Source organism: Chrysemys picta, chromosome 20 (assembly GCF_011386835.1).
Source record: "Chrysemys picta bellii isolate R12L10 chromosome 20, ASM1138683v2, whole genome shotgun sequence".
In the NCBI taxonomy this organism is placed as follows: Eukaryota; Metazoa; Chordata; order Testudines; family Emydidae; genus Chrysemys; species Chrysemys picta.
Genome location: NC_088810.1, coordinates 15,091,478 through 15,107,677, shown reverse-complemented (window position 1 = coordinate 15,107,677; position 16,200 = coordinate 15,091,478). Strand labels below are relative to the sequence as shown.

Below are 16,200 nucleotides of genomic sequence, written 5' to 3'. Positions count from 1 at the left end.
CCATTACAGGCCTGACTCCAATCTCGCTCATTCTGGGTTTGCTCTCGGGACTGGCCATGGAGTCGCTTCTGATTCACCCCCAGGGGAGCGAGCGGCACTCGGCCACGCTAGTTCAAGTGAGGAGCAAACACGGGAGGCTGGTCAAACAAAGCGGCAAATGGTGTTAAAAATGATACATTGAAAATTCAGCTTGGCCACATTTCTTTCCAATAACCCCCTGCTTGGGCGGAGTGTCTCCTCATTAGATCCCAAATCATTACCCTCCTTTTACAGATGGGCCAACTGAGACACAGAGAGGGAAGCAGCTTGCCCAGGGTTACCCAGCAGAGCAGTGGCAAAGCTAGGGTGAACTCCCCGCTCCTGAGTCCCAGTCTAGTGCCTAACTGCTAGGCCACACTCCCTACCTAGGCAGCTGTGGGGTTGAAATCCATGTTCCCAAAGAGACTGGAGCCCACCCCCAGATAGTCTCCATAGGCACGTATCTGTCTGCCTCCATGCACACCCCTCCTCTATCACCAGCCACCACAGACCTTAAGTGCCAAGGGTGACAAGTCACTGGCCCCTGTGCAATCAAGGCTGGGTGCTGGTGAGGCCATAACACAGCTGGGTGAATCTGATTTTCCACCATGCAAATCAAGGGATTTCCTGGGGGCCGAAGCAGAACTGCTACCGTGGGAGCCGAGCACTGCTCTGTGAACACCTGTCAGGAACTTGCAGAAAGTGAGAGTTTTAATTCACTCCCTCTCTGCTTCCTGTCAGAACTAAGGGGCGCAGAGCTAGCATGGGGGTCTGAGTCCCAAAGGGGGGGGACCCAAGCTACCTCTGAGCTCCCCTCCCCTTGTAATAGAGAGAGAGCGAGAGCCTGGTGCAAGCAGATCAGCATCCAGTATATGAACTTGGCAGAGTTGTTGCTAGTATTCTAGGCGCTAGATATTTATGTAAATATATTGCAGCTAGTACAGAGTCACCCCAGTCTAGTACAAGATCAGGTGGTTTGACAGAATACTGAATAGAGAGGTTTCGTCCAAGACATCAGTTCTGATCCAAGAACCCAATTAACCTGTGGTAATGTGCATTCAAGCATGACTACACCACTGTGACTGGGGTCCTGGTAGGAAGCCAGTTATGGTCACTCAATTAGGGTGAACTGCAAAGAAGGGGGCAGCCAACCCCCCAAAAGCTGGTGGATATCCCAATACTTAGATTTACCAAGCCAGCATAAAATAGCTTCTTTATTACCTTCCTGGCTACTCAGAATTCCAAACAAACACAGTTCCCTTGAAGTGACCCAGCCTCAGACCTCCATCCAGGTACCCACGTCAAATATGATGATTTCTGAAAATCTTATTTCATCATATAAAAGAAAAGGTTCTACCAATCTCAAAAGATCGGACACATCACCTCTCAGGTTAATGAATGTTTCTGATCTTACCCAAATCATGCTACAGCCAATTCTTATTAACTAAACTAAAATGTATTAAAAAACAAAAGAGAGGGAGCATGGTTAAAAGATCAATATACATACAGACATGAGTTCAGTTCACTGAGGTTCAAATTCATAGGAGAGATGGTGAGTTTTGTAGTTGCAAAGATTTCTTTCAGAAATAGTTCATAGGTTATAGTCCAACGTCCAAATATCATATCCAGGGTGTACCAGCATAACTGGAACCTCAGTCTTGCGACTCAAACTTCCCCCGATGAATCCTAAGCAGATCTGAGATGAACAGGATCAGGACCCAAAGGTGTTTTTATACAGTGTCCTAGCATCCCCTTGACCAAACAGTCTTGGTTAAACAATAGGCTTTTGATGTAACCTTTTGCTTTCTAAACACCACCAGTAATTAGTTACACCAATTAATATAGGGCAATTTATCCATTAGGCAGTCTATTGCAAACTTCAAAGAGACATATAGACAATGACAATGACATTATTTAAATGTTAATATTCCCTTTTGATGGCTGAATTAATAGTTATAGTGACAGACAGAAACTGTCTGTTTAGGGGTAGCCTCTAAGATACAAGCAATTAGTATTACTTCTAACAATATAGGTTTACATTTCAAAGTTCTAGCCTATTTAGCTTGAATGGCCCTAATTATCATTTGCATACCTTTCTAACATGACTTGAAAGGTGGGCTTTGGGACATTCAGCCTGCTGTTTCTCTTTGAAGTCTGTTTCTGAAGTTTTTTTGTTCAAGAATAGTTACTTTTAAATCTGTTATGCAGAACTAAAATTGATTTGCAAATTTAACACCATTAATTTGGGCTTGAATAGGGACTGGGAGTGGCTGGCTCATTACAGAAGCAGCTTTGCCTCTCCTGGAATTGACACCTCCTCATCTATTATTGGGAGTGGACCACATCCACCCTGACTGAATTGGCCCTGTCAACACTGGTTCTCCACTTGTGAGGTTCTCCCTTCTCTTCATGTGTCATTATATAATGCCTGCATCTGTAATTTTCACTCCATGCATCTGAAGAAGTGGTTTTTTACCACCAAAAGCTTATGCCCAAATAAATCTGTTAGTCTTTAAAGTGCCACCGGACTCCTTGCTTTGTGGATACAGACTAACACGGCTACCCCCGATACTTGACAATATACAAAAACTGCAAAAGCATCTGTAACAATTATATTTGCGCTAATAATTGGGAAAAATCGGAACAAAAACATAGCTTGCATTATAGAAGAGGTCCCTGGTCCCTATTACAGTGTAAACAAGCTAAATTAATCTGTATATCAAATGTGGGTTATTGAAAACAAGAGAAATGTAAAGCAAACAAGCAAAAACTTTATTATGTTAACCTTAAGCTGTTTAAGGGTGCATCTCACAGACACCAGACACCAGAAGATATCAGTATACAATGAAGAAATGCCCAGGCATCAGGCGTAGCAGACTGGTCAACCAATTTCAGTGTACCATATATGGACAATTGAGTATGCAGTCATCTACAGGGACATTATAGAAACCACTAGCCGGACCAGGTTTAACTGTTCTTTAAAAATGTATATTACTCAGCAAAATAAATTCAGGAAGTTTTTGGCGAGTGTTGGGGACAACTTCCTGGTACAAGTGCTGGAAGAACCAAGTAGAGGCCGTGCTCCTCTTGACCTGATGCTTACAAACAGGGAAGAATTGGTAGGGGAAGTAGAGGTGGGTGGCAATCTAAGCATCAGTGACCATGAGATGGTTGAGTTCAGTATCCTGACAAAAGGAAGAAAGGAGAGTAGCAAAATATGGACCCTGGACTTCAGAAAAGCAGACTTTGACTCCCTCAAGGAACTGATGGGCAGGATCCCCTGGGAGGCTAATATGAGGGGGAAAGGAGTCCAGGAGAGCTGGCTGTATTTTAAAGAACCCTTATTGAGGTCGCAGGAACAAACCATCCCGATGTGCAAAAAGAATAGCAAATATGGCAGGCGACCAGCTTGGCTTAAAAGTGAAATCTTCAGTGAGCTTAAACTCAGAAAGGAAGCTTACAAGAAGTGGAAATTTGGACAGATGACTAGAGAGGAGTATAAAAACATTGCTCGAGCATGCAGGGGTGTAATCAGGAAGGCCAAAGCATGATTGGAGTTGCCACTAGCAAGGGATGTGAAGGGTAACAAGAAGGGTTCCTTCAGGTATGTTAGCAACAAGAAGAAGGTTAGGGAAAGTGTGGGACCCTTACTGAAAGGGGGAGGCAACCTAGTGACAGATGATGTGGAAAAAGCTAAAGTGCTCAATGCTTTTTTTGCTTCGGTCTTCACAGACAAGGTCAGCTCCCAGACTGCTGCACTGGGCAACACAGTATGGGGAGGAGGTGAGCAGCCCTCAGTGGTGAAAAAAACAGGTTAAGGACTATTTAGAAAAGCTGGACATGCACAAGTCCATGGGGCCATATCTAATGCATCCAAGGGTGCTGAGGGAGTTGGCTGATGTGATTGCAGAGCCATTGGCCATTATCTTTGAAAATTCGTGGCAATCAGGGGAGGTCCTGGATGATTGGAAAAAGGTAAATATAGTGGTCATATTTAAAAAAGGGAAGAAAGAGAACCCGGGGAACTACAGACCGGTCAGCCTCACTTCAGTCCCTGGCAAAATCATGGAGCAGGTCCTCAAGGAATCCATTTTGAAGCACTTGGAGGAGAGGAAGGTGATCAGGAACAGTCAACATGGATTCACCAAGGGCAAGTCATGCCTGACCAACCCGATTGCCTTCTACGATGAGATAACTGGCTCTGTGGTTATGGGGAAAGTGGGGGATGTGATATATCGTGATTTAGCAAAGCTTTTGATACGGTCTCCTACAGTATTCTTGCCAGCAAGTTAGTAGTAAGATGAGGTTCTGAAACATAAGTCCTTGTATCAGAGGCCTGGTATGAGGCCTAAGGCCTGAGCTAAAGTAATGGTCAAGACTTTGCTGATATAAAACAAAGTTAAGCTGTGAGCAAGAGGCAGGCCCTGCTCACAGAATCTGGCATGAAGAGGGCTGAATCTGCAAAAACACACATACCTAAAAGGTACTGGGCACAAGGGAAATAAACACGTGCCAGGATGGTACCAGAACACTCCAGCACAAGCACATTCCCCCTCAGATAACAGGAACATGCCGACCCATCCGAAAGACAGGGTTAAAAGGATAATATGATGGATAGAGTTGTTTTGCTCAAACCAACATGTACAAGGTAATAGGCGGCACCTTGACACATAGAGGGGTTGTACCTCAATACGTCAGGAGTGAGGTGTAACTTGTTTGTACCAGTGTATAAAAATGGACCTCTGAGGGGTTGTCTTTGTCTGGCCTAGGGGACAGTGGTAAGTCCCACCATTGACTGAGCCGGTCCATTGTCAGGGAGCACGTATGTACTAACAGAACTGTAGACATCTGATCCAGGTTGCTAGAGACTATGTTTCATTTGGCAATAAACCTGGCCGGGTGCCTTCGTATCTTATCAGATTCTGTGGTCATTGGGTTTTCTCTTGGGGTCTGCTGTGCCAGCGATCTGCACGGAGCCAGGCCAGCACGCAGAGGAAACACACGCATGCAGCCAGCTGTTAATGTCTATGGCAGTAAGATGGCTTAAACAACACGCCGACATACTGGCCAGGCAAGTAATGGAGAAAACCAGGGAAGTAGAAAAGATAACTAAAGCCTTGGAGGAAGCAACCCAGGCAGTCGAGCACTGGGAAGCCCAAGCTCTTTTAACAGGGCAACAGGCAGTCCAGACTCACGATCTGATCGAATAGATAAAGCAGGAAAACAAAAAATTGGAGACAGCTGTGGAAAACCTGCAGAAGAAAAAGGTACCGTCCTCTGTTGTCCAACAGACTTCGAGTGCTCTTACAGTGCCTGAAGCATGGGGGCAGAAATGGAAACAGGTGGCCCTGGCTAAATTAAAAGATGGAACATGGGACAACTGTAATGGAGGCTGCACTGGGGACATGTGGAATGCCCCAGCTGGATCATCCTCTCCTGACCTGTGGGCAGGGGCCACTCCACCGCAACCACTACCTTATGATGAGAACCAGGTTTTGGACAAACCCTCCCCAAAACTAGATCAATTCCTGTTAAAACAGGAGAAATGGGGGGAAATGGGAGAGAAAGCCTTACCGCAGAACCTGACCCTGACACCCTGCTTACACCCCACTTTACCCTTGGTGCTACCCCACAAACCAGTGTTCCACCTCCATTGAGGTCATGGAACACAGTGGAAACTGCAACAAAAAATTAACTGACACTTTAAAACAGCCATGGCCCCATGGCAATGGTGCAGAAAGGGAAATGGAGGCATCCAAGTGCCATACATATTCACCTCACCCCCCACCTCGATCTAGCGGCTTAACAGCCAGGCTCAATGCTTTAAAAATTAATGAACTGAGTTAGCTGGAGCTGTCGGACCCCCGACTTCTGAGAATTTCAATGAGTTTACGGCATGGCTACATAAATGCTCACAGTTGTTAAAAGCGGTGGCAACTGACATGTTACAGGAACCAATTCTAGTACAAACCCTGTTGGGACCACTGAATTGTCATACCCTTGGTTTTGATGATGATGTTACGCAAATGGTTAAACGTGCGGCTAAAAAGCATGTTAAGTTACCCAGTGGATTAGCTGTACTTAACGGAACTACAAGAATGCCAGGAGAGTCTCCGGCCAAGCTGGCTGACAGAATGTATGTTAGGTTAACAGCAGGGGATACTGATCTCGAGGATCTGAAGCAACTTGTTTTGGAGGTGCTGTCTTCTGGGGTGATAGAATGGATGAATGCTTGGTGTGAGAATGGAGGCAGAGATGTACCTTGGAATGAATGGATTGAAAAAGTGGAGACTGCGATTAAACAGCAGGAAGGAACTCCTGTCAATGAGTTGTGGACTCAGTTAGGACAGTGGAAAACAGAGGGTCCTGGATACTCTCTCGGTGGCCATGGCCAGGGTTTAGAAGTCATGGAATGAACAGAGGTAGAGGAGTAAATAGAGAGAGTGAATGGGTGTCGCCTGAAACGTTGAAACAGGAGAATCTAGATCTTAAAGGAGAGAATGAGAAGTTGTGGGCACAGCTACAGGCATGCATGATTGGCAAGGAGTCTCAAAAGGAGGAAGAAAAGGCAGTGATGAAGGTGGCTAAGGCGACTGTTTTGGGAGAAACAACTCTAACCTGATCCCAATGGGACTCGCTACTCAGACGGTGAGAGCAATAAAGCCTAAACAGCCACCTCCTGCGCCAGAAAGCTGGGACGGTTGGTGCGCTGAGATTCAAACCGTCTGAGTAGTGGATTCCGTAAATACGGGAAAAATACAAACCTCCGTTACAATAGAAGAAGACATACCTCCAGACATAATACAGTACCCAATACCTCAGGAAGCAAAAGAATCTTTAAGGCAAGTTATAGAAGAATTGGAAAAATGAAAATTAATTTGAAGGTGTTCAGCACCTAACGTGGCACCAGTCTGGCCAGTTAAAAAACACATCATAGAACATCAGAGTTGGAAGGGACCTTAGGAGGTCATCTAGTCCAACCCCCTGCTCAAAGCAGATCCAATCTTCAGACAGATTTTTGCCCCAGATCCCTAAATGGCCCCCTCAAGGATTGAGCTCACAACCCTGAGTTTAGCAGACCAATGCTCAAGCCACTGAGCTATCTCTCCCCACAGATGGGACATGCAGATTAACTATTGACTATTGGGGGTTAAACAGAACTGCCAAACAGGGAGCACCAGTAGTGGCTGTTTACCCAGAATTGTTGGAGGTAGTAACCCCTGACATGAAGTGGTTCTCAGTACTTGATGTGGCAAATGGCTTTTGGAGTTTACCTTTAAACCCAGAGTCTCAATACAGAACATCTTTAGTATTCCAGGGTATTCAATATTGCTGGAATGTTCTGCCTATGGGGTACTGTGACGCACTCACAATATTTCATACTGCAGTGAGAAATATGCTAGAGAAGGGAGGACTGTTACAAACAGGAAGGATAGTCCAGTATGTAGATGACATTTTAATAGTCAGTGAAACAGAACAGGAACATGAAGCGTTAACGCGGCAGTTACTGACTTGCTACCAGCGTACGGCTTAAAACTTAACCCCTCTAAATCCCAGATTAAACAGAAAGAAGTGCAATATCTTGGAATTCAACTCAGTACAGGGGGAAGGTCTGTGGATAAGGAAAGGGTGAAGTGTATTGTTAACCTCCCTATGCTGGTAGATACTAAATCTTTGCAATCTTTTTTGGGGCTCACTAACTTCTGCAGAGAATTTATGGTTGGGTACGCAGAGAAGGCAGGTCCCCTGTACGAGGTACTTAAAAGACCACAGTGGACCTGGACAGCAGAGGCAACTAATGCATGGGAAAGCCTGAAAAACGGGTTAATGGAGGCACCTACCTTGGCCGCCCCTACCAACGAATTCCCCTTTGTATTGTACCCTAGTGTTAAGAATTTCTGTATTGTTAGTGTGCTTACACCGGATACTGTGCTGGGGAGACACTCATTGCTTATTATAGCAGAGCATTGACAGGTCCAGAAAGCAAACTGGGAATTTGTGAGCAAACTGCTTTCGCTGCCTACTGGACACTACAAAAAGCTCAGGCAATTATCGGAGCAAGTAAGGGGATTGTAGAGTCACCATGCGCTGGGAAAATTACTCAGTCAGGAAAATCTGTCTAAAGGACATGAGAGAGTAGATAAGACCATTCAATGGGTCTTTAGTCTCATTTCCGAGAATGTTCAATTAGTCCCACTAAGAGAACCTGAAATATCTGTATGGGGATTGACTATAAGTGGTCGAGAACGTGTTTGTGATCCCCAATGGGAATCTAAAGCACACCCTGTCTTTAAAGCAACCCCAATTGAACAGGTGATTGGAAAAACCATTTGGTTTGTGGATGGCAGCTCATTTTACACCGAAAGAAGACGAGGCACTGGCTTTGCAGGGATTTGTTTAACTGGAAACCTGCAAAGCGTTAACTTCTTCCAGTACAAATTGATCAAAGGCAGGGCCGGCTCCAGGGTTTTGGCCGCCCCAAGCAGCCAAAAAAAAAAAAAAGCCGCAATCGCGATCTGCGGTGGCAATTCGGCAGGAGGTCCTTTGCTCCCAGCGGGAGTGAGGGACCGTCCGCCGAATTGCCGCCGAATACCTGGACGTGCCACCCCTCTCCGGAGGGGGTCGCCCCAAGCACCTGCTTGCCAGGCTGGTGCCTGGAGCCGGCCCCGATCAAAGGAGGAACACAGTCTGCAGAAGTGTCAGCGATCTTGGAAGTTTTAGTTAGAATGAAGAACAAGGAAACGGAGCTAATAATGGGAACTGATTCAGATTATGTTTACAAGGGAACCATCATTTACATACTATGGTGAAATAGTGTAGGTTTTATAGGAACTGACGGACCCGAAATTAAACAGAAGTCCTTATGGCAGCAAATAGAGCAATTGGCAGGGCAGTATCAGAGGATCCAGATGGTTAAAATAAAACCCCCTAAGAAGACAGGTCCGTTGAAAAAGGGAAATGAACAAGCAGATAAATTGGCTAAGGAAGCAGCACTCACTGGAAGACTGTGGGAGCCCAGGCCTGTAACAGTAATCACCCGGGCACAGGCAAAACAAAAACAAGAAAGTGAAGGGAACAACCAGAAAGAGCTACAGCTTTTACAGGACTTGCAGGCAGAAGATGACTTAATACAGCAATGGATAGTAGAATGCCCCTCCCACTGGCAGGGTGTCCCGTTGAGAAAGGAGGGAGACCTAATTCTGGCAAAACCAGAAAATGAATGAGTTCTGGTAATCCCTCAGCAGATGCAATACCTCCTTTTAGGATGGATACAGGGTTCAATCTTGGGAGGTCACCCAAAACAGGAAGAAGCATTAGAAAAACTTAAAAAACTGGGATGGTGGCCTGGAATGAAAGAGGATTTAAACCGGCATGTTAACGTGTGCTAAGCAAGACCCTGCTAGAAGAAAAAGACGTGGAGAGTTAATGCATCAAGCGTTAAAAGGCCCTCTCCAACGTTTACAGGTTGATTTTGTAGGACCCTTGCCTACTACGCCGAGGGGAAACGGATTTTTGTTTGTAATTGTGGATAGTTTTAGCAAATGGGTAGAAGCATTCCCTACTAAAAAAGGAAATAGTGCTGCAGCTGCAAAAATGTTAATAACTGAAATTTTTCCTAGGTGAGGGCTGCCACGCAGCATTGATTCTGACAATGGTCCCGCTTTTATCGGACAGGTATACCGAAGTTTGGGTACCTGGGTCGGTATTCCCCTACCATTACACATCCCCTACCACCCTCAAGCTGGGGGACAGGTGGAAAGAATGAATAAATCTCGTAAAATTGAACTGTCTAAAATGTGTAAGGAGCTGGGAACAAATTGGGACATGGTACTTCCATGGACTCTGATGAGGATCCGGAGCCATCCCAACCGCATGACAGGATTTAGTGCCTATGAAATACTCTTTGGGGGACCTATGCCCGGCTGGGAAAACTTGCTGTAGCCCCCAGATTAGGAAACAATTACAGCACTGGCAACTACCACCTGGATGAACAGCTTTAAATATTGGTTGGGCACCGTTCAAGGAGCAGCTGCAGCACAGCAAAAAATGAATCAGGCATTTGATGAAAGCAATGATATCAAACAATGGCAAATTGGAAGCCATGTTATGGTTAAAACTGAACCAGCTCCCAAGAAAAAAATTCCCAAAGGAGAGTGGTTAGGTTCTTGGCCAATTCTGGATAAATTTTGGCCCTCTCTGTACTTGGTTGAAATAGAGGAACAGCCTCGGTGGAACCAGGCCATGCAATTAAAGGAATACACGGGTTAAACTGCATATTACATGTTTTGTGCTTTTTTACAGAAAAACGTACAGGATAAGTGGTTACAGTAAGCCCAATGGAATCCTTCCAAATGAATAATGGAAGTTTTATGAGCTTTAATCTCCGAGTCCCATCAGCGCCCCGATTGTTAATATATATTGCTTGGAGTCAATTAAAAAGATTTGAGGTATCCAGACCTTACCCCATCAGACAATTGAGTGCAAAAAGACAAATTACTTGGGGTATTGGTAATGTGATCACCATTATTGAACTGGGATTATATTCCTGTGGAGCAGGCCAGCAAAAAACATAAACGGTTGGAGTGAAGTTAAATAATGTAGGTCCTATGACATTAACAGTTTGACATTACTGCTGCTACTAATACTACTGCTACCATAACCTTACATTATATACATTTACCCATGAGAGAGAAGCAAGTGTTATTTTATATTTTAATAGATTATGAAGCCAACCTGGATATGGAACCTGTTGGGTGTCCTGGGGGCAAAGGAATGGGCTGATGTCAAAAAGATCAACCAAACGCATTCAGTGACCAGAACTCTTTGGACAGAAACAGCTAATAACTGCACCGTGTGGGATGCAGCAAGTCAAGCGCACCCTATCAGAACTGTTTTGAAATTAGTGTGTGAAACTGAAGGAAAGCGACAAATGGAGCACATCCTCCGGGTGTCACCCGTTGCTATTAAGATGGCTTGGGGATGGACTGTTGGAAATGGTAGTGAGACTCAACATGTTCCTGTCCAAGAGCTTGATAATGCCCGACGGTGGGTTGAAAAAGAACTGACTTTGAGTAAAGAGACACAGGGAGAATAAACAGGCTGTTGGAAGGTTGATATAGTTGTTAATTGTGACCAGGTTATTGTTCTTACTGCACTTTCTCATACAGAGTCCATTAACACTCCTGACATTAAGACACAAAGTGAACATGAACATATACAAAGTAAGGAAAGGAAACGAGCCACTCCAGGAATGGAACGCGCTCTAGTGGCACCAAATCAGGTAGTGGAGCAATATTTCACAGGAGTGGTGGGGGAGGTTCTGACTCTGGTATGTGTTGTCCAAGCACACAAACTCGAGGCCAATACAGTATCCATGGACTGGTTTCAAGCAGGGGACACAGTGATTAGTTACTTACATGGAATTGTAAAAACATTCGGAGATTGGATATGCAGGGTGGAGTTTACTGATTTGCAGGATAGATAGAGTGTGTCTATTTGCATTCATACCATTCAACTGAAAGATACAGGTCTATAACCCCAAGCATCAGTAAATGCATCTACCATGTGCAGGTATGTGAAGACGCCTGCCCAACAACAGCCCCAACTTTGCCTCATTCCACTCCTCCAGATACCGACATTACCCCAAGGAGGGAGTGTCCCAAAGTACAACCAGGGCCTATTTCAGGAATTTCCCTGAATCCTACTGCAGAGCATATGGTAGAAAATGTAGGATGGATCTACGTGCCACTAAAATTCGATTTTGCCAGTATGGCCATGCGAAGGCAGTGCCCCAGACACTACAAGGATTGGTTTAATTTGGAAGTGGAGATGCAATTACAGTTCTGGAAGGGCTCCCAAATCACCCTACAACATGATAGAGAAAGGAGGGATTTACTAGGAACAGTGTTGGGATGTCCATATGGAACTCCGCAGATATTGTAAATCTTAATTTAAAATTAAACACCATTGTGGATGGAATAGGCAAAGCAGTTAAAACAGGAGGAGGTATTAGCAGTTTATTACTGGACCAACATGTAATCACTATTGATAATATGCATCTGATTGCTCAAGGGTTTAGTCACCTGAATCCTACCATTCTGTCCCTTACCAACAACATAAAAAATAATGATGTTTCATTGGCAGTTGCTTGCACGACCTATGGCAATAGAGTAATCAGAAATAGTTCAGCAAAGTTTGTTGCAGTTGCAACTTCAGAACTGGCCACGGATATTAAACCCCACAGCCATCTTGAAACAGATACAGCAATGAGGCATAAATCATATTACACCTGTCTTTCTACAATTTGCTAAATATGATAGGGTTCCAAGATTGGACCAGAAGGACGGCAAAAGCGTATATCTCATGATGGCAGTCCCTAGATGGTTGCAGGAGCCAGTTAAGGTATATTACCTTAGTGTGGGGACGCTTGTAAACAAGACATATGTACAGCATTACCCCACCGTGCGCCTGGTAACTGAAACTGGCTCAGAAATTAATCAGGTTTGTTGCTTAAAACATAATGGATGGTGGCTGTGTCAATGCTACACCACAACTGATATTAACAACACAAGGAAGGCTGGGCTCAACTAGCACAAAAGGAACTGGTTAATGAGGTAGTACGAATTCAGGATGTGGTCTGTGCTATAGGTTATCATAATTTTTCCATAGCTGGCAACATTTGCCCTGCAAGTGATGCTGGATTCTGCCTATTTTTACCAGGACCATCCAATAGGAGCCCATGCCTTCTGGCCAACAAGCAAAGGCAGCACTGTCACTGAAACGATCCTCCCACATGAACACTTACAAGACTTACTGATTGAACTGTTCCCCCCAGTGGAACACTTGCAGTTGGATATACATGATTTGGTGGCGAGAACCAAGGAATCCCTAATACCAATAACTCAATTGATCCAGCAGCAAATGAATGAAATAGAAAATGCACAAAGAGAGGTGGAAACACCCTGATGGGCAATTCCGGAGGATGTGACTTTACACCCAGTGGTCCGAACATTTAGCGTAATCCTAATGGGAATCCGGGCCCTAACAATTGTTGTTCCCATGGGAATGTGCTGTTACATGTTACGTCAAACCAAGAAAGCTAAGCTACAGTGCTGAGTGAAGAAGGGGATGGAAATGGCAATCAATACTGCTCTGGTAATGAATAATCATTTTAAGGAGTAAGATGTTAAAGCATAAACTTGTAACATATACAGCATATAAGCCCCCTCATATATCACATATGCTCATTTATCAGCTACATAGTAATCACAACATATATTCATTTATATATGGCCATATAGTCATGTTATTTATATATATTTTTTCTTAACAAAGCCCCAAGTGTGGACTAACAAATACAGGCAAAGGCCGTCTCATACCATTCAGTGAAGTTAACAATACACAAGCAGAGACCCCACACCTCAGTCGAGGTCCCGGGCCTAACATTCCCAGGCACACCACAAGGGACTAAAAATAATTGGATAATAAAATCTTTCTATCAGTTGTACGAGGGAATGTGCAGACTAAGGGACAGATGGGGCATGAGTGAATGGATGATAAATAAAGGTCACCACATACAGTGTTTAGCCTACTGGGATATCTTCAGTCCATGCATTGTGCTTTTCCGGGAAAATGGGTAAACATTCTCCCCATAAAAAGACAAAAAGTGGGGGAATGTAGTAAGATGAGATCCTGAAACATAAGTCCTTGTATAAGAGGCCTGGTATGAGGCCTAAGGCCTGAGCTAAAGTAATGGTCAAGACTCTGCTGATATAAAACAAAGTTAAGCTGTGAGCAAGAGGCAGGCCCTGCTCACAGAATCTGGCATGAAGATGGCTGATGCTGCAAAAACACACATACCTAATAGGTACTGGGCACAAGTGATGTAAACACGTGCCAGGATGGTACCAGAACACTCCAGCACAAGCACATTCCCCCTCAGATAACAGGAACATGCTGACCCATCTGAAAGACAGGGTTAAAAGGATAATATGATGGATAGCGTTGTTTTGCTCAAACCAACATGTACAAGGTAATAGGCGGCACCTTGACACGTAGAGGGGTTGTACCTCAATACGTCAGGAGTGAGGTGTAACTTGTTTGTACCTGTGTATAAAAATGGACCTCTGAGGGGGTTGTCTTTGTCTGGCCTAGGGGGCAGTGGTAAGTCCCGCCATTGACTGAGCTGGTCCATTGTCAGGGAGCACGTATGTACTAGCAGAACTGTAGACATCTGATCCAGGGAGCTAGAGGCTATGTTTCATTTGGCAATAAACCTGGCTGGGTGCCTTCATACCTTATCAGAGTCTGTGGTCATTGGGGTTTCCCTCGGGCTGTGCTGTGCCAGCGATCTGTGCAGAGCCAGGCCAGCACACAGTGGGAACACACGCACACAACCGACTGTTATCAACACTGGACAGAGCAGAGCACCGCACCACACCGGTGACATCTGACGACACCTGGGGAGACGGAGGACAACCGTACATGGCGATGAGAGTGTAGGAAGTAGCCCAGGGACACCAGACAGTAGTTTGGTTGTGTTGTTGTGTTTGTGCCCTGGTCAGTGTGTTTCAGATGGATCCCCGCTGACCGAGTGGCAGAACACTCCACCACTGTTTGGGCACTGGGCTGGGACCCAGTGGAGTAGGCTGGGCCTGGGTTTCCCTTCTCCCTGCAGCCAACCCCACCCCTGGGGTGGCAGCCTCCCCACTTTAGGCCAAGAGGCCTGCGTTTGTCTGCTGTCTGCCAGAGCTAGGACGTCAGACTGTTCGTGCTCTGCCTGGCCCGAGGGCCCGAGCCCCTAGACTGTTCATGCTGTGCCCGGCCTGAGAGCCCGAACCCCTGGACTCAGGTAACTCAGTTGGGTGTGTGGCGCCAGCTGCTGTCGTGTTGGGTGATAATAGGGCCTGGAGAGGCTGTCTGAGTCACCAGCAAAGCAATGTGAGAAAAGGGCCAGCAAAGCTAGGTGAGAAGAGGGACACAGCGATTCCCATAACTCCCAGACTGCACCCCGGGGGTGACAACCCGTCACAATGGGTAAACATCCTCCCCATAAAAAGCCAAAGAGCAGGGGATGTAGTAGAGAGAGAGAGCCTGGAGCACTGGGCCTGGTGCAAGATCTGAGGCCTGAACCAGAGGCTGTGAACCAAAGTCAGGCCATGTATTCAAGCAGATCAGCATCCAGCACTTGCACTTGGCAAAATTGTCGCTAGTGCACTAGGCACTAGATATTTATGTAAATGTATTCCAGCTAGTACAGAGTCACCCCAGTCTAGTACAAGATCAGATGGTTCGACAGAATACTGAATACGGAGGTTTTGTCCAAGAAATCAGAACAAGGGGAGGTAACAAACGGCTGTCATGAAACACGTCAGGTGGTACGTAAGTTGTTTAACCCAGTTGTGTGTCTCAGTCTATAAATGTCAGGGTACCTCACCTTAACCCTTCATGTGACTGAAGGGACAGCAGACACTCCCACTGCTAACTGAGGGGCTCCTTGCCACTGGGCACTCATGTGTTATGGGACCTGTAGCCACGGAACCAGGGCGCTATGACTGTGCCTTGAGGGCAATAAATCTGGCCAGCTGCCTTTGTCACTGAACTGTGCTGGTGGTCATTCTTGATGAGTAGCCTCGAGGTCTGTTGAATGAGCAGGCTGCCATAGCTGCTGGTAGCACCAAAGCACTGAGCAGCCTGAACGGTGTTACTGAGGCAACAACATCCCAGCCTTCAGCACTTAGCAACACCCCTCACTCTGAACATCTGACAGAAAATCTCTTTCAAACCCAGACTCTCCCCCGCATACCACTTCCCCTTCCCTTTCCCCAAAGAGCTCACAGTCTCACCAGAAGCTTTGCAGCTGGGGAACTGGGGCCTGGAGAGGCCACGTGAATTACCAAAAGTCACACAGAGCATCTGTGGCAAAGCTGGGCACTGTCCCCAGGGTTACCGTGTCCCAGCCCAGGCCCTTAACGACAAGGCCAGCCGCCCTCTCAGCCTTGACCTAAACAGAGTTCCACAAAGGCCGGTCCCCAGGGCCTGGTGAGGTTCGTTGGTGTGGGCTGGGGGTAGATCCCTGCAGAGACGCATCCCGCTAACTCAGGGGTCGGCAACCTTTCAGAAGTGGTGTGCCGAGTCTTCATTTATTCACTCTAATTTAAGGTTTCGTGTGCCAGTCATATA

The 16,200-nt window shown here is 45.8% G+C and overlaps 1 protein-coding gene across 1 annotated transcript in view; it reads right to left on the bottom strand.

Moving 5' to 3' along the window:
* NDUFS2 (NADH:ubiquinone oxidoreductase core subunit S2) overlaps positions 1-16,200 on the bottom strand; it is a 349,529-nt gene that overhangs the window by 36,668 nt on the left and 296,661 nt on the right. The gene's annotated exons all lie outside the window — the stretch shown is intronic.